This window comes from Canis lupus, chromosome 11, assembly GCF_003254725.2.
Source record: "Canis lupus dingo isolate Sandy chromosome 11, ASM325472v2, whole genome shotgun sequence".
Lineage (NCBI taxonomy): Eukaryota > Metazoa > Chordata > Mammalia > Carnivora > Canidae > Canis > Canis lupus.
Window position 1 is genome coordinate 62,667,765 of NC_064253.1, and position 18,644 is coordinate 62,686,408.

At 42.6% G+C, this 18,644-nt stretch overlaps 2 long non-coding RNA genes across 3 annotated transcripts in view; one reads left to right on the top strand and one right to left on the bottom strand.

Moving 5' to 3' along the window:
* Positions 1-18,644, top strand: part of LOC112650174 (uncharacterized) — an 82,159-nt gene that overhangs the window by 50,014 nt on the left and 13,501 nt on the right. The window lies entirely within an intron of this gene.
* Positions 1,545-18,458, bottom strand: LOC112650209 (uncharacterized). Of its 2 annotated transcripts, XR_003130027.3 has the most exons (4): positions 17,983-18,458; positions 15,970-16,066; positions 13,800-13,904; positions 1,545-3,384 (listed from the first exon to the last, which is right to left on the bottom strand). It is a non-coding gene; the product is annotated as an uncharacterized LOC112650209 (long non-coding RNA). The 2 variants fall into 2 exon arrangements; XR_003130028.3 differs by lacking the exon at positions 13,800-13,904.

Here is an 18,644-nt window from a genome sequence, read left to right on the forward strand (position 1 = left end):
TAGAAAGAAAAGTAGTTGATAAGGGCTGTTGATAAGCCCATTCTGCAGCAGATTCCTCCAGATTCTCCCACAAATTTTGCAGTTGGGATTAGGAGGTCAGATTCTGGGGTGCCAAAAAAAAAGATTCTGGGGTGCCTGATCTCGGCTGTCCATCCACTCTGAGCTGAATATTGGTAGAGTTTACAAGCAGTGGCTTCCTGAATGCATGTCCAAGAATATGATAACTTAAAAATCCTCTGTTTTATTCCTCTATAACCATGCATTCTAAGAAGTTCAAGAGCCAATAGGTAAAGAGATTTGAAAATGGGGACAGATGTAAATAGTGGGAAAATCATGAATGAAGAAGTATGAAGTACAAAGGGGAGACAAAGATAATTATATACTCCTCCCCAAAAAATTATCTGTTACAGCTGCTTACTGAGTGATGTGATGAATGTGTGATTTCATGTGACTCTTCAGAACTTTTCTACTGCCCATAACCATGAAGAAAGAAGTGTGTGTGTGTGTGTGTGTGTGTGTGTGTGTGTGTACCCTTACACCACAGTGGAACTTGGCTGGCTCTGTGGGTACCCCGCCAGAAAGTTTGCCCTTCATAAGTGGTTATGGTTGTGCTTGGGAGCCCCAGATCATTTCCCTGCCCTCTCTTGCAGTGGTTCACTCAGAAATGTAGAAAACAGAATCCATACTGATTCTTCAGATGGAGACTGAGCATTCTAAAGAAAGTTCAGTTCATTAAAACTACTTTAAATTTTCAGGAGTATGGCAAAAGGGCTAGGTAGAAAAGAGGAGGGACTTCTGTTCTCTGCTTCCTCATAGCTAGCCTGTACTTTGGTTTCCCATTATTGCCCATAAAAAAAAGAGCAATCTTATATATCTTTACTATACATATATACACTATATGTGTATGTGTGTGTGTATGTGTATAAACTTCCAAGATGGCCCCAGTAAAATTTTGCAAGACAGCTGTGGAGCAGATGAAAAACACTGCATTGGAAATCTAAAGATCTGGATTTGATGTTTTTAAGAGAGACAATGATCCATGTGGCAAATGTTATATTCAGACAGTGCCAGTGCAAGCCTTGAAAATAGATCTAATATATAAATTTATAGGCACACAGTGTTACCTGGCCCGGAAGGTTATCTTTCAAGGACAAAAGGTCAGAGCTCATGTCAAGGACCAGGGTAGACTCCATTTCTTTCCCAAGCATGGTATAGGCTGCATCTTCCAGAAGGGTGTGTTCTTCCCACCAACTATGACTAAGGGCAAGCAATAAAAGTGCTCTAATGTTTCACAGGGCTTTCTACAGGGAGAGTCTAGGAATCAGGTTGACTTGCATTCTACCCAAAGTTTTAAATCACCTTATTACCCATGAGTATTAATGCCTTTGTTTCCAATGAGGTGATTAGTCCACAAAATAAGGGAAAAGTTCCCTTTTGAAAGGAAAACCTCAGTCTTGCAGAGAAAATTCACTGAAATGGTACCTCCATGTTTTTGTAAAATTATTATTTTTTATTTATTTTTATCATCTTAGTAATAGGTGGATACTATTTCCAAGTATGAACATTTAGTCTGGTGTTCCTTTAATGCTGCCCAAGACTGGGGTCCTGTCTAATTACAGCCCAGCTTCTTGTATCATTAGCCTTTAAGGCCTAGAATCAGATTTCATCGTTTTAAAGAACCCTGAACTCTCAGAAGCTAGGGAGATAGTTTGCCTTTGTTCATTTGTATGATTAAGAGGAGTGGACCAAAAGTTCCTCCCTGTAGGAATTCAAATGCCTACAGTTTTAGAGCCATGATAGGACAGAAGAGGAAGGATTATAGGTCTCTGCTCCTACGGAGCCCAGGTCTAACTGACCTCTTGGAATGTGGCACTAGGGCAGAGTAGAGGTTGCTTCTGCCTGGGAACCTGCAGACTATAAACTGCATCTGTCTTATAAACTCATGTTTCCTCTAAGCCCAGGCTCTGGCACAGGGGTAAGCACTCATTCAGTATTGGATGATTGAATAACAAATGAGAAAAAGCATTTCTGAACAATCCTTAAGGTGACACCCAGTGAGTGGGGCAGGGAATAGAAGGTACTTCTATTATTAGGAATGTATACTGTGTTTGCCTGTCTATTATGTTCCACTTTGACTCATCCAGGAAGAGAGACAGAGAGGGAAAGAGAGAGAGAGAGAGAGAGAGAGAGAGAGAGAGAGAGAGAGAGAGAGATGCATGTGATTTCTATTGAATGGATAAAGAAGCTGAGGATCATAGTATCCAAGTTCCTTGCTCAAGGTTACAGCTAGGCAGATCTCAGTTTCAAACCTTGGTGGTCTGAGAAGAAGGAAAACCAGCACTCTCTCTACTCTGCTGTGCTGAGCAATGCCCACGATGTGGAAGTAAAAAGGCGTGCATTCATGAAGATGGGAAGTGAAGTGGGGATGTAACTAGACATCCAGTGGAAGGGTAGTTATGGCATTTTCTTGTTGCTTTGAAACCCAAATTCACATGTCTTGGGAAGCAGATTTTGTTTGTTTGTTTTGTTGTACCAGTATACGAAGTATGAGTATCCTCCAGATCTTGTGTTTTGGCAGATATGAACCATTTCTTGGCTGCTTAGTATACATTTATTTTTTTATTTTATTTTATTTTTTAGTATACATTTAGATGTTGCTAGAATATTCCATGTGCATTCAGTTGTGTTGTCTCATAAGAACTCAATAAGATATTATGATCCTCCATCTCATAGATGTGGAAACTGAGGTTTCAAAGAATAAGGTATTTCACTGAGGTCATACACTGTGATTGGCAGAGCCAGTGTGTGTGAATCTAGAAGTCTATCAGTTAAGTATTCTTCTTCTTTTTTTTTTTTTTAATATTTTATTGGATTAGTCATGAGAAACACAGAGAGAGAGGCAGAGGCAGAGGCATAGACAGAGGGAGAAGCAGGCTCCGTGCAGAGCCTAGTGTGGGACTCGATCCCAGGACTCCAGGATCATGCCCTGAACCAAAGGCAGATGCTCAACTGCTGAGCCACCCAGGTGTACTTGTTAAGTATTCTAATCTTACTTCTCAGTTTGATGACATTGGAGTTGACTAAAAAAAAAAAAAAAAAAAAAAAAGAACAAGAAGAAAAGAAAAAGATTGCAGTGAATTCTTTGACAAGCAAATTGTGCCAGGGGTTATTCTATTTGTCTTCTAGGAGAAACTGATTATCACCAACAGAAATAACACCAATATCCTATGGCTGATCAATGCTTTTTTAGTTTTTAAGTTTCCTTCTCATGCAAGGAACCTCATTCTTCATTCAGCAAATATTTATTGAATTGCTTCTCCATGCTCTATGCTTCTCTAGGCCCCAAGGATATGCCCGAAAAGGGAACTAAGTCCAGCTTGCCTCCTAGAGGGGGAAAAAGAGACAATAAATTATTTTCATTCTATTAGTTTATATAACAGCTATATTGGGACATAATTCACATATTTTAAAATTCACTCTTGGTTTTTAGTACATCATGATACTGTACAGCTGTTGTAACTGTCTGATTCCCAGGCAATTTCAAATGACTATATAATTTGTCAGGAGTGACAAATGTTCTGAAGACAAACAAATGGGGTGAGGTAGGGTAAGGGTGCTGCTGGTCTACCTGGAGTGGTTGGGACATGCCTGCCAGATACAGGGATATTTGAGCAGAAACCTGAATGAGGTAAGGGAATGAGACATGGACATTTGGGCAAAGAAGAGTCCAGGTAGAGGTAACAGTGCAAGACCTTGAGTCAGGACCATACCCCATGGTAATGGAAAAGTAGACAAGTCAATGGCTAAAGGCCAGAGGGCAGGAGAGAAGAGTTGTAAGGGACTGTGTGTCAAAGTACACAGCAGGTGCTCAATAAATGAGATGTGGTTATGATGGTTATTATCTCTGTTCTCATCGTAAAGCTGCCAGTCACCTTGCTTCCTGAGCACAGGAGCCGTGGCTCACCTTTGTATTCCCCTAGAGACAAGACCAATGCTTTGTGTTTAATGCAGAGTCATTAAGCATCTCCTTAGTGAAAAAATAGAATTTAATCTTCAAATTAATAATCTTTGTTACCAGAACAGGCAAGAATAAGTGCTGGGATGGACTGATAAATCATAAAGACAAGTTAATATTGAGCAATACTATTAAGTATTTCTACCAAAGAGGCATGGTTTTCTCTTAAGGCCTTCAAAGTTCCTATTTCCTTAAGAGGTGGGGTGAAGAGTTTTGTTTTGTTTTGTTTTTTCTTTCCCTAGCCCCTGGTTGAAGGCAGCTCTGTGATGGGGTTTCTTATAATTGGGCAAGGGGGTGTCTGGGTCAAAGTGACAGCCAACTTGCGCTGCTATTACAACACATTACATAAATAACTCTATATAATTGCTACCATCCATCAATTTGGGGAGATCAGTGGTGAGAGACGCTGCCAGTTTCTTGGAATGAAAACTAAAGCTGCAAATAGCCCATAAAGTCACACTCGCTAATCAATGCCAGTGTTTTTAAGGGAGGGTAAATTGGTCTAGTCACCAATTCAACCTTGAGAAGGATTCCCCTGTGTATCCTTCACATTGGTTTGCAAGACTTTGCCCAATCCTCAGAGTGTTTTGTTTCCTCCTCTCTCTCTACCTTTTTTTTTTTTTTTTTTTTAAATCATAGTATTATTCTTAGCCCTGCCTTCCCCTATGTTGCAGCCTGAAGCCTTTGCTGAGCTGGCTAAGGACAGTTAGATTTCTAATGGGTTTAGTTTATTCTGACCACTATAGGCAGCTCAACAGATAGAGCATCCTGGCTTCTATGCAGATTTGGGGAGTTCTAAATGTCCAGCTTCTCTGTCTACCCAGGCCAAGTGAACCTGACTCTTTCACAATTCTTCATTTCATTCTGGGTTGTCAGAATACTAACCATGAGTTTCCAAAACAAACAAACAAACAAACAAACATTAGATTGCGGCATTCAAGAAGTGTGACCTTTGCAAATAGAAAGGATTCTTAATGATCACATCTTGCTCTGACCCCAATCAGTTTAATACCCTGGGTTGTAAGCAGCATGAGGCAGAGGCAACCTAACCCTGGGCCTAGGAAAATGTGTCTGGCACAAAGTGGCAGACTGACCTTATTGCATCGACATTGAAGTAATGAAATCACACTTTTGTTGATTGAAAATGAAATTGAACAGGCAGCGCAGCTAAAGCTCTTTCGAAGAGAGATAAATGGTCAGCAGCTTGCTTTGCAATGACCCGAGAAACAGAAAATTCCTAGAATGTAGGAACCTTGTTTAGTTCCCATGTGAATGGACCACAGCGTCTTCTCAGAGGTTTGCTGATGGTGGGTAGTGTATGTGCTCGACAGGTGTGTGTGACAGACAAAGCCAGAACTTTCCACCCCTAGCACAGAGTATGGTCTTCTTTGTCCATTAGAATTTGCCCCTTTTGTAGAAAATCCCCTTTCCATCAGAATGTCTCCTTAGGTAGGAGTCCCTACATGAGGGCAAGATGGGGAGCCTGTGAATCCCCTCTTGCTTCACCTTCCCTGCTCTGTGTAGGTCCTACAGTTTGTCCGAATGGATGCCTGGTGTCCTTCAGAATGTTAGACTCTATTACATTAGTCAGAAGTCCTTTTGTGGGTAATTGGTAGGAAATTAAAGGATTCAAGGGTGATTTGGTATTTCCAGAAATCTTTAGAAGTTCTTTGAGGAGGAAAAATAAGCAAGTCTTGCTAAAAACCCTCAAGCCAGGGGACATTGTTCTTTTTCATGGAAAATTGCTACTTAGAAACATACTATAAAATGTGTCATGCTTTCGAGTCAACAGACACTAAACATTTAAATTTTCTTGGGCCAAAGGAGAGCTTGCCAGTGATTGTTTTACCTTCTCTAGGTGCTGGCGTACGGGGCTGGTCCCATCATTAAGTCTCCCTTCCTGACTGGCAGCATTCAGTAGCCGCAGTAATGATGTCAGCAAGACTAGCTTTATTAGAATGGCACTTGATGCTTTCTGGAACTTTGTTTATTTGCATTATTCTTTGATCTTCATAACATGCCTGCAAGGATGGTTAAGGTGTGAACTATGGCAGTGAAGGAAGCTGAGGATGACAGGCTAGGTGGGAAGTGAATTCCTCAAGGTCTCATAGTTAAGGGTGTCTGAAGAAGAGAGGAGCAAGTCCTCTCAACTTTAATTTCTGTTCAGTGCTTTGTTAATTCTTGAGAACCATTCCCTGTATTTTTTGCTCCCAGGAGTCTACAGCAGCATTTGCCCAACCCAAACCTAAAAAACCAAACCAAACCCAAACCAATAGAAGAACAAACAATGTCTGACCTTGTCAGGCTCACTTGCTTTGGGGCCCCGTTCCCCGAAGCAGGGCCTCGCCCCATCTCCATCACTGCTCATCTCAAGCTTGTCCCATGCCACCACTTTCCATGATGCCCTCTTCTGTCCTTGGGGCTGCCGTCTACAAGGTCTGGCCGTTAGGGCCTCTTTCTTCTGCTCTGCTAGTTTGTCCTTGAAGACCTCACTTCTCTTCTGAGTTTCTTACTTTTGTTCCTTTCCCATCAACTGTCCTTGCTTTCTTTCAAGGCCTCTGTCTTTTGTCCAATGCCACTTTTGGGCTCCTTGCTGTTCTTCTCTTCTTCCTCCATAGTCCATCTTCTCAGCTTTCCAGCATCTTCCTAAACATGCACCTGCTTTCTGATTCCCATCAGAGGAAGTCAAAACCTATGGAGAATGGCACTGGGGTCCCAGCCAGCCAATCTCACTACCCTGTGTTTAAACCATTTCCATGAGTGGGAACCCCAGCCACATTGTCCTGGTCACTGCCCTCATTATCTTATGTGCCCTTCCAGCACTGGGACTTGGCTGACAGTATTCCAAGTGTAGAAATCTAACAAATCAATTTACAAGGATTATCACAAGTGCCATTACCTCTAAGAAAACTTCCAGTCACAGCTTCTCCAGAAAGGAAGTCTTCCCCCACCATTTACAACTGAAGCTAAGACCTCTGTTGTTTGCAGTATTTAATATTCTTTTTTTTTAAGATTTTATTTATTTATTTATGAGAGACACAGAGAAGGAGGCAGAGACATAGGCAGAGGGAAAAGCAGGATCCCTGTGGGGAGCCTGATGCAAGACTCGATCCCAGGACCCCAGGATCATGGCCTGAGTCAAAGGCAGATGTTCAACCACCGAACCAGCCAGATGCCTGCAATATTTAATAATCTATCTGCCCTCATTAGGCTGTGAGTTCCCTGAAACTCAACACTGGCCCTTAGTCATCTCTGTGTCCCCTGCATCTGGTATAAAATAAACACTCAAAGGTTTTCATTCAGTTGAATTTGGCACTAGATGAATTATATTTTGATGGCTCAGTGATCTATACTGTCTCCTCCATAACAGGGTTATCAGAAATATTGGAATATCCGTAGTTGGCTGGTTGATATTCATTTGCCAGGGGTAGCTAGGGAATCAATTTGAAAAATGGATACTGGAGGTACCAGCCCTTTATGGATTCTTGACTTTTGAAGGCCCTAAAACACTGGCTGGAGGAAAAGGGGGCTGATTTGAGGGAGCTTTAAGCAAGGGGGGGTGGTATGTGTGTTTGGGAGCATACCAAATACACATACTGTTGGGGGCATTATTCTCGAAAAGCAATGAGGTGGGGCCTTGTGTTTGGAAACTATCTTCCAGTTCTGTGTTGTTCCTTGGGCAACACCTTGGGCAAGCCCCTTGGCTCCTCTGAGTTTTGGGGTTAATTATGGCTCTTTCATAGATTTATTATGGGAGTGGTCCTTAAAATCTTGGACTGGGTCTTTAAGCCAAGGAAACACGTTGAAAATATTTGAGATGGAAAATGAGTTTGATAAGTTGGTAGTAGCAAGATCAGACACTTTTAAAGGCTATTTACCTAAGAAAAGTAAAAATATATGTTCACAAAAAGACTTGAAAATAAATGTTTTCGATGGCTTTATTCACGGTGGCAAAGAACTGGACACAACTCAAATGTCCATCAGCAGGGGAATGGACAAACTATGGTATCTTCATACAATGTAATAGTAGTAATAAAAAAAATAAGCTACTGATGTATGAAACAGCAAGGATTAATCTTAAAAACACATTGAGTGAAAGAAGCTGGACAAAAAGAGATACTGTCAGATTCCATTGATATGAGATTGAAGGTCATAAGTTGAATCTTTGGTAAAAGATATGGGATGATGGTTATCTATGGGGCCTAGAGATGTAGATTGACTGGTAAACATGAGGGAATATTCCAGGCTGCTGGTAATGTTCTAATTCTTAATTGATGTGTTTATTCTGTGAGTGTCTGTATTTATTAAGACTCCTCTAATTATACACTTAAGATCTGTGCAGTTCAATTTGTGTTTGTTAATTAAAAAAAAAAATCCTGAGGAAAGTTGTGTAGATTCATGTTAGGCCAGACTTGGAGGCCTGTGGCATGGGGTATTCATGGCCTTGATGGTCAGTGTGTGGCCCCAGAAGTAATTTCTCTGCAATCTAGTAATGTCAAGGGAAGTTTCTAAGAGGGGGAGATATTTGGGATGAGTTATAAAATATAGATAGGAATCTACCAGATGGACAGGGATTAGGATAAACCAGGGTTTTTTTTTTTTTTTTTTTTTTTTTTTCCAGGAAGAGGGAAAGAAAGAACCAGGCTGTGGACCGAAAAGAGTTAGAAGAATCTGAACCTTGTTGGTGGGAGGATGTAGTAGGAGAGTGGGTCAGCACAGGAAGTGGAAGATAAGGCCACAAAGGCAGCTTCGGTGACCCAAGGGATGGCAGTCTCAGCTGCACAGTAAGGCAGGAGCACACAGGGCCAGATCTCCGAAGAGGAGTCTGCAGGCAGAAACTGGGGACAGTGGTCAGCATAAAGGGAATAGTTAAAACATTTGGGAATGGATTAGAAAAACACAAAACACAATATATGTAGTGTGAAGATGCATTGGGCTCATGCTCATCCCAAAAAGAATAAAGCAGTGACTTGACTGTCAGCTGGGCTAGTCTTTGGCCTCAACTCAGCAGCTGAGAATGGACATGAAGTTGGCTTTGGGTGCAGACTGATGGAAAGAGAGATCATTCTTGCTTCCACGAAATGTGCAGGGAGAGCATACATGGTAGCCTTTCTTTCTGAGCTGTGTGATATGGCTTTTGCCCATCTCCCATGATGGAACCTCCTATACTGCATTATTCAGGCTGAATGGACTGAGATCATGTCTCAGCTCATGAGGAAAGAAGTCCCGGGAAAAGAATAACATCCTAAGATGACCATACTTTATGCTGCCTGGTCCCTCCTGATGCCTCTTACCTAACCTCTCCATGCTTCCATTTTTCATTTGTAAGAAGAGAATACTACTACCACAGGGTTGTTCTGAGAATTCAACGAGTTATATTTATTAAGAAGCCAGAATGGTTCTTGGCACAGGATGAATGCTATATAAATGGCTTTTCACATGTACATGTAAATTGTTAAATAAAAAGCAGAGTTCTCAATGAAAAGAGCTATAAAAAAGAACTTCCCAAGTGTTCTGGTGATTAGCTGGGGGAAGAAAATTTCCAAAGGAAGAACAAATTTAATTTTAAAATTAATTCATATTGTGGAATAATTTTAGGTTTATATGAAAGTTGCAAAGTACAGAGAGTTTCTCATTAAAATAATGGTTTTCAATCCATGGCCAGGACTAAGTGGGAACAAAATGCGAGACTAGGCTCAGGTTGGAGGTGGAGTGGGGAAGAAAAGGAAACCATACAGTAAGCAGTCATTGAATACCTAATACCTGTTAGACAAGCTGAGTTCATGTTGATGATTTCATTTGGGAGCCATTGGGAGCCTACTAGGTGGTCAGCACTGTGACAAGTGCTGAGGAGTCAATGATAAATTCCCTCATCCATCAAAGACTATGGAGCAGTTGCTGTGTTTCTGGAACTGTGCTAGGTATTAGGGCTGCCATGGTGAAACTCACTGTCTGTGTAGGTTGTTATTATAAGAAACAGAAAAGAGAGAGAGATGCAGGTCAAGTGCTAGGTGAGCTTCAAGGATGGAGGACCATGTCTAATTGGGAGGCTTCACAGACAAGGTAGTCTTTGGGAGATTGAGAAGGATAATTGGAAAGCCTCACCTCCCTCCAATAAGGACTTCTGGAAAAGATATGCAGCTTTTAAAAGGCTTGAGACCTTGTACCTGAACCTGAACTTTTGGTGATATTATGCTCTCAGGAGTAAAGGGATCAAATCAGTTTATTTCCTAACACCTGTGTTCCAGAAAGAAAGAGGTATGGGTTGGGTGGAAGGGAGGGAGAGAGGTAGGGTGCAGGGGTGATGAGAGAGAAGAGGGAGGGAGATGGCAGGAGAAAGAGAAGAGAGAAGGGAAATTAAGTTTTCTCTCCCCTTTAGGGAGGAGCAATGTCTGAAGGATTTCTAGAAGCCCAGTTCAGGCCTTAAGCATTTTGTAACTCAAATCATCTATGGCTGCTGATTTCCAAGTTCTTCCTGCAAGAATACAGGGACTTGTTCCTTAAAATGACCCAAAGAATGTCGCAATGTACTCAAATCAGAAACCACTTTATTTTTAGTTACTTTCTCCCCTTCCTCCTGTGAGTGACTTCTCATATCAGAGGAAGGCAGCACATAAACCCTGTGGCCATCTGACCTTGTGCCCCTGGAGAGTGGATGCCTATGGCCAGGAGATGGGTGGGCTTCTCTTTGTGGCGCTCTAGTCCCCTCCCTGCCTCTCACTGTTATCTGCTATTACTCATTTCTCAGATACTATGAACTCTCACAGGACAGAGAGAATGAGTAGCCTCTGCATCCCAGCCCATGCCTGACACAGGGCAGGTACTCGAATCCTCATAAAAACTTGACCAAAAGGACAGTGGAAGCTTCACATTCTGCCAGGATTGTGACATGAGCCTTGGATTGTGTTTCTTCTATAAATACTTTCGAGAGCACATGTTATTCCAAGACAAGCCCATCATGGACAACAAAGACTCATGGGCCTTCTGAGTCTCTGTAGTTTCCTGGGATTTCTCAGTACCTTACCAGTGCTTACTATATCTGGGACCACAAATTTCATCTTTAACCCATTTTCCTAAACTTGCTTTTATTTTTTGAAAAAAATATGGCACCACCTTCCTCTCAGACACTCAGATTTAGAAACTGAGAGATTCTCATCTTTTCTCAAGTGAATTGTTATTGACTCTATGAGTTCTCCTCCTTCAATATTTCTCCAAAATACCTAAGCCCTCATAATCTAGCTGAGAATAATCCCCATGCCCTTGTTGAGTGTCCTGACTCCAATCTTTCGGAGCAGTCCTGCTAATGTGAATGATAGACCATGTCTCACTCTTGATCCCTTGCCTTTCATTCAGGCCCAGGATTCAGAATCTGCATGCTTCCGAACACAACCCACAACTTCTTCATACTACTTTGCCCCATCGTTCCCATGCCCTAAACTACTTGTCTATCATAACAAACTTCTCTTTGTTTTTTTAAAAACACCAGGCTCTTTCTTATTCTGTGCTGGTTGAACCTTCTCAAAGCTCTGGGGAGGGGGAGTATGATTTGGCAAATCAACTCATTCTTTTGGTCCCACCACTGCTGCTACAATTGACATGGAAAAACCCCAAACCAGGTAAACTCACTGCCATTGAAATGAATCCCATTGAGGTCATTGTAGCATAAATCACACAAGCTCAATATAATCATAGTCAGAAATTTTTGCATCTCTACTCAACAAAAAGAAAAAGGGAAAGAAGAAAGGAAGAGAGAAAGAAAAGGAAAAAAAGAAAATCTTTTATATTTGCAGGAAAGTCATGTTTTAGCTTTTTGAAAATTGTACTTTTTAAATATATTTTATTTATTTATTTGAGAGAGAGAGAGAAAGCACTAGTGGGGGGGGGGAATGGAAGTAGACCCCTCGCTCAGCAGAGAGACAATGCAGGGCTCGATCCCAGGACCCCAGGATCACTACCTGATCCAAAGGCAGCTGTTCAATTGATTGAGCCACCCAGGAGCCCCTGAAAATTAAACTTTAACATGTTCTTGATGCACATGCTCCTGAAAGTGGGAATAAGTTTACATGTCAGATGTATCTGGTCCAGCCTTGCCTTGTGTCTGTCCTGTGGTAGACATTTTTCTGCTTGCCCATACCAAAGTTATCACTGTCCCGTATACTCTCATGTCCCTCTAAATATAATCTATATGATAACACAATTACTTAGCATTATGGGTATTTATATGTGGGCCCTGCCTCCATCCCTGTTCATAAGACTATGAGTCTTTTGAAGACAAGAACTGAGGTTTTTTTCATCATCTACCCCCTCAAGCTTCTGTAGACCCAAACAGCATTCAGATTTTAGGATGAATCATGGATTAATGGACGATGGATGAATGAACAAATAAGTGATTGGGTATGGCACTTGGAATGAAGATGATGAATAAAATTAGTTGACTTGGTGGAGAGATGAGTTTGTATGCAGATAAGCAACCCAAAGCGCAGCTGGATATATATATGTCTTAGTTCTAATTTCAAATCCACACATGCTTGCATTCTTTTGGCCTGGTGTCAAGAAAGCTATATGTCCCATTGTTGTGTAGCTTTGTGCTTTTCTTTTCATGGAGATGGGGCTGTTTGATTATTATTGTTTGAATAACTCCAATTAGTTCTATACATGGGATTTGGAAATATTGAACTATATTCTTTCAAAAGCAGTACATTATTATTTAAAATGCAGTGTAGGGGATCCCTGGGTGGCGCAGCAGTTGGCGCCTGCCTTTGGCCCAGGGCGCGATCCTGGAGACCCAGGATCGAATCCCATGTCGGGCTCCCGGTGCATGGAGCCTGCTTCTCCCTCTGCCTGTGTCTCTGCCTCTCTCTCTCTCTCTCTGTGTGTGTGACTATCATAAATAAATAAAAATTAAAAAAAAATAAAAAAAAATAAAAAAAAATAAAAAAAATAAAATGCAGTGTAGGCCAAATATCATTGCTAACGTATCTCATGAGAAACCAAATGTGGCCAAGGTTTACTCACTTCATTTAAGTAAGAGTCACCATAAAATTTTATTTAATCCAGTGCTTTTTGGGTAGAATTTTAGTATATGTTGTAATGGGATTATCTTATCATATTAATTATTACCTGAATTCTCAGGAAAATTTCTCCATATTCCCAACTGAGGGTAGGGACTCCTCACTTTGATACCACAGTTTCTGGGTTTGTTTTTCCTCTCCCATTACTCTGACCTGGAGTCACTAGGTGGTAGGAACCATATTTCACTTAATGCTGATCCCTAGCTCCCAACACAGGGCCTGGTATTAGGTAGATATTAAGTGACAGTTGGTTGTATGAACAGGATGAGACCAAAGAGCATGGGCTCTGGGTCAAAACTCACTTTTGCTAATGATCATTTAAACAAGGATAGTATCGTGATGCCCATACAGGTAAAAAATAGACATGTGCTCAAAATTTCATTTCACTCATTAATCAGTGAGAGAACCAGGCAGGTGTTCAAATTGGGAGAATCCAAAGAAACTGGTACATGTCTAGGTAAGGAATATTAAAATGAACGTGCAAATAGAGGTAAAACCAGCTTCTTTCACAGTGAAGAGAAAAGCCAGTGGAACCTCTGTGGATAGGACATGATTTACATATCTATAAACAAGAATTATTTCACATTGCTATCATTCATCTACAATTTCCAAAAGTTGTAAAATAGCTCCCATAAAATCAGAGTCAGATCACCTGAAAGGTGTCTTCTAGACAATACTGAGTTTCCCAGTAAAGCATGCTGTTCAAACCTCACCTATGCTAATAGGTCCCGAGGGAAGGGTGTTGTGGTCAGAGATGAGAGCATTCGCGAACACCTGGACACTGGAAGCCTTGTGCTTCTGTATTGGGAGGGAAGTCCCTAGAAAGAAGAGTGCAGGTAGGCAGTAGCCAGATACAATACAACTGGAAGGTCAAGGTAAAGAGTATAGATTAATCTAAAACTTTAAAAATTGTACAACCATAGCAAAAATAAAAAAAAATTTTCAAGCATTCTGCCCTATTTGTACATCTCTATTTATTTATAAAATAGGCACATGTGTTATCGTATATGACTACTTCTACAAGCACAAGTTCCGTCACTTATTGGCTGTACAACCACAGGCGAGTTACTGCGCATAGCTGTGCCTCAGTTTCCCTGTCTCTAAAATATGACGATGGCCCAGGGCGGCCGTGATGAGGGTGTAGAGTAAATACAATGGGGCTCTGCAGAGTGAGTGCTCGGTAAATGTTAGCCTGAAGTAGAAAATACTCAAAAATAGAAATGAAAACGAATGAGATAGAACAGAAGGTGCCAACATTTGTCTTTCTGTATTCAGTGGATAGGCTTGAACACCCACAGCTTGTGCACCTCATTCCAGAGGTTACACATAGGAGGCTTGTTCAGGTCTGGGGGGTGTGGAGGTGGGGGATGCGGGAGCGAGAAGGATCAGAGGCAGGGAGGCCAGAGAAGGGGCAGTATTGTAGCACAGCAGGGAGACAACATGGGCCCGGGCTCGGGCACCCACAGGGAGAAATGAGGATGACTCATTGAGGACAGCAGTGGAGGACCTTGTCCTATAACCTTTGAACATGGACTTGGTAGGGATGCCGGAATGAAGATAGGGAGGTGATTCTTGATGGGGGACGTAGATGGTGCCTAGAATAAGCTTTGGGGTTGGGAAAAATAGAGGGTACAGGAAAAGGCCAGAGCCGGACGTTTGTGGGGCAGTGGGCTCATCCCCCATTGTCACCATTGCTTTGGAAGATACTAGCAGCTCATGCTGCCTCAACCTTGCAATTGTATTTATGAGGCTGTAATAGGATAAAAGGGAGCTGATTTTGCTATCCCAAAATATGTTTGATATAAATATTATTTGAGCTAAAGGCAATTAAAACCCAGCAGATTCAGGGAAAGCTCTTTCCCTTCCCATTGACTGCCTAAATTCACGTTGGAAAGGGAGCGTGTGTCAGGAAGAGAGTCATTACCTCTTTCACTATGAAATTTACCTGCATGACAGGGCGACTGTGTTTTCCAAACATCTCTCCCTTCTTGTGAATGGCCTTCCTCCCCTTTGACTCCAGCCCCAGTACCCCTTTCTTGCCTTAGGATATTCTATAAGCCTCAGTTACTTGGTTGCTCTTTGGGGTCTCATGTCTTTATGGGGCTTTTGTATGGATGAAATTTGTTTGTGTCTTGTTAATCTGTCTTATGTCAATTTGATTATTGGACCAGCCCGAAGAATCTAGAAGGGTATAAGGAGAAAATGTTCTGCCCCTTTAGGGCCATGGTGTTAACTGAGATTTCTAGGCCTGCTATTCTGCACAGTTGCAGTGCTCGTTACTTTGCAGACAATAGTTTCTTCATTTAGTCTTCCTAGTAAATCTTTAAGGGTTATTACTGTCATGCCCCTCCTGCAGATGAGAGGACAGAGGCTAAGTGGCTTGTGCTGAAATGACAAGCTTGTACAAGCAACTCAGTACAACCCCAAAGAGTCTGTGCTTTTTCTTCTGTACCCCACCATCTCCTGCTAAAGCTTAGAATATGGTGCACCCTCTTTATGTCCTGGTTATCCCAGCTCTCAGTGTCCTTTCAGGGAAGAGCTTCCCCTGCCCCAGACCTTAGGAAACCTGTGTCTAAGGAACAGGACACCTCAGCACTTGCTTGCCGGGCAGTCCCTCCTGTGAATCTCCACCCGCACTCTGGAACCAGAGAGGAGAGGGGAGAAGCCCAGGTGATGAAAGGAAGCCTCTTGTGGCCCCAGAGATCCATCAAATACCCCTAAAAAGGCCTGGCTTATACAGGCTGTGGTGGAAAGAGTCAAGGTGGCAGGCTGGTAGAAACTAATCTTTTAAGAAGATTCAAGCCCCAAAGGACCAGGTGAGACTCTCCAGGGATCTCAGGCCATTGCAAAGGAGGTGGGACATAGACTCCTGGGAACACTCACCAGAAAAAGCCTGTGTGTGCGTTTGAGGTCCTGCCTTCCACTCCCGGCCCATTAATTGTACAATCTTCCTGCTTCCAAAAAACTGGAGAAAATCTACCTGGAAAGGGATGAGTCCTAGATGAAGGTAGGGCACAAATTTAAAATAAGCTTGACCATTTTAAACTGTATCAGATGGTCCCACAAGGAATGAGGGGAATCTCTGGGACCTACTTTAAGTAAGGTCAAAATGATTTCTAAAGTGAGTGGCTCACCTTTCTATGACCTTAGCAGGTTGCAGGGCAATTTCCCACCCATCTTTGGTAAATGAATATTTAACATATGGAAAGCCTGTGTAAATTGTGCTTCTAAAAGGCTTAAATTCTTCCTTATCAGAAGGCTTCTGTTTGAGCTTCCTTGTAAAAGGCACTCAAGGTTTGTTGAATGAATGAATGAATGACAAAGCAAGTCTTTTTTTTTTTTTCCGCCTTTAGTACCAAAGGTCAGTTTAAGCCCAGCCCTTGACTGAATCATCACAAACTCCTGGAATCACTCATAAACATGTAGTCTTAACTATAGATTATACATTTGTCGGAACCAGATCAGAGGTAGCTCTGTGGAAAGTATTTCACGTAAGCATGGCAGGTGCAGTTAGGCTCATGCCTGTACATTAAGTTATATTCTGGATCATGATTGTGGGGATGGCTCCAGGGATCACTCCATTCACTAGATTGTACAAAACTTAAAACTCTTTCATGAACTTGTCTCACTTACATGGGAGAGATCAGCCTCTCTGCAGCCTTTCTGGTAAAGGCGTGAGGATTCAGACACAGCAATGCCGAGGTTCAGAGATGTTTCAAAGGCTCACCAGCCTTTGTCGTTGGACCAGAACGCAGATCTGTGGCCCCTACACCACAGCGGGAGCAGCTTCTTTTTAAAGGGGATATTGTTCTTTCTGTTCTCTAAAGAGGCAGCTCAAGCTCATTTGAGGTTACAGAGAAATCAGCTTCCCAATTTAGGGGAAATGGGAGCGGAGCAGGTCTTATATGAAATGCAAATCAATATTTGGATTTTTCGGAGGGTTCTCCTCCTCCACCTCCAGGCTAGGCATGTGGCATTCCAGCAAGTTCAAAATGTTTTATATTCAGATTAGTTCATTTGAAACAGCACAGAAAAAAGAGAGAGAAAAGCAACTAAATCCAAGTGTTGCAAACTCCTTTAGCAAATAATTGTGAAATAGCATTGAGTTTGCCAGTTCCTGTTTTCATTTTCCATAAATCTATTCTGGTATCATTTTATTCCCTTGAAGTAGATGTAGCAAGTTCTCCGTGATACCGAATAAGACAAGAGGATAACAAAAACCCCTGCTACTTATTAAATAACAATAAAACTCTGACTCTGTGTTAAACTTAGAAAAATCACCTTCTCAGAGAAAATGCAACATGTTTTATGAAAGCTACAAAACTGCTTGAAAACGTCTCCAAGCCTATGCTGACACATCCGTAGTGAGTTAGAATGATAAACTGGAGCCACTCAGGTGCCACCAGGTCCCAGTGACTCAGGGTCTGTGCAGCACTTCCGGGGGGGTTGGGGCAGTGGAGTGGGGTGGGTCCCTCCTGTGAGAACCTGCATCAGTGACTTTGCTTCTCTGAGCCCCACGGCCTTGCTCGTGAGGGGAGATGATGATGATCCTGGTCTCAGGAGGGTTGACAAGAAATCCCGAGGGTGGAGGAGGCGCCTCAACCTAGTAGGAGTCGCCTCTACCCAGTAGGAGTCAGAAAATGGCCGCGGTCGGTCATCCTTGTAAGGGTGGAGGAGAGAAGGGGTGAAGAAAAAAGAAATCAAAGCTTTGCTCTCGGGAGGCATGGAGCAGGGGAGTTTGAACAAACAGGAGGGAAATCCTATCAGAAGCAGATTGCTATGTAAGCAAAATACCCTGCTATCTAAGTGAGGCTTTCGGGATAAAAATCTGACACCCAAATTCTTTCCGTGTGCTACTAATAGCACTGCTGAGCGGAACAAATGGAAGGCATTTACCTTTCACCAGCTCTCCCCTGTGCTGGCTGTTGATGGGGCAGTCAGTTCAGGCGTCAGAACCGGCTGCAGGCAGCCCGGGCCGGAGGGATCCAATTTGTAGTCTCTTCCTGGCCTGTTGCTTCCCTAATGCCGGCCCACCTTGTCAGGCCTTGCTCCTCCTTCAGTCCCTTTCTAAGTGGAAAGGCATCTGGCAATGGCCTGTCTGGGTGGAGACGTGCTGCCATCCGTCTGCCAGGCTCTTCCTCGTCATGCTGGTTTTTTGCGCTATCAGAATTAAAAGGGGGTCAAAATGGCACTCTGGGGTCCTGTGGTCATGTGCCCTCATTCCTCTTGCTGGCCTAGTAGGAGCTCCAAAAGCCCACTGGAGCAATGAGTGTAAGTCAGGCAAGCATTTGATGTCAAGAAAAGACAGTGTGGACTAGAACATCGTGTCTCAGCAGATTGCCTCTCCTGCAGAGCTCTGAGCAGTCCCAGAAAAAGAGTCTCAGCTGGCCAGGATCACAAAATGAGAATCATGCAATATTTTATCTTCCTCTCAAAGGCGGATCCCGTGGCTATGCTCGCTCATGGCACCCCCGGTATCACACTCATCTCCCTATTCCCTTGTAATTCCTGGTTCTGTGTTCTGGTCAGGTCACTCCCCTAGCCCCCCCCCCCCCACC